The sequence below is a fragment of the Trachymyrmex cornetzi genome, unplaced genomic scaffold (genome assembly GCF_001594075.2).
Source record: "Trachymyrmex cornetzi isolate Tcor2-1 unplaced genomic scaffold, Tcor1.1 scaffold1189, whole genome shotgun sequence".
Classification (NCBI taxonomy): Eukaryota; Metazoa; Arthropoda; class Insecta; order Hymenoptera; family Formicidae; genus Trachymyrmex; species Trachymyrmex cornetzi.
Genome location: NW_017295750.1, coordinates 71,335 through 71,534, shown reverse-complemented (window position 1 = coordinate 71,534; position 200 = coordinate 71,335). Strand labels below are relative to the sequence as shown.

At 40.0% G+C, this 200-nt stretch overlaps 1 protein-coding gene across 1 annotated transcript in view; it reads left to right on the top strand.

The window, feature by feature from the left end:
* Window positions 1–200, top strand: part of LOC108766619 (uncharacterized) — a 22,804-nt gene that overhangs the window by 10,238 nt on the left and 12,366 nt on the right.

The following is a 200-nucleotide window of genomic DNA, read 5'->3' as shown; positions in this document are numbered from 1 at the left end:
TAAACTAAAAGTTATCCTGTCATGGTGAGCTCCCCTACATCGAGAATTTAAATGCTGGGATTAACCAAAAAAGAAAAAGAAAGGAAAAATGAAAAAGGCGAAATATTCAAAATGTCGAATTAGAAAATATGGAAACTCAGGTAAGGTTTGCCGACTCTCACCCGATGTTGGGCCGACGTTGGCGAATTCACGGCAAACCG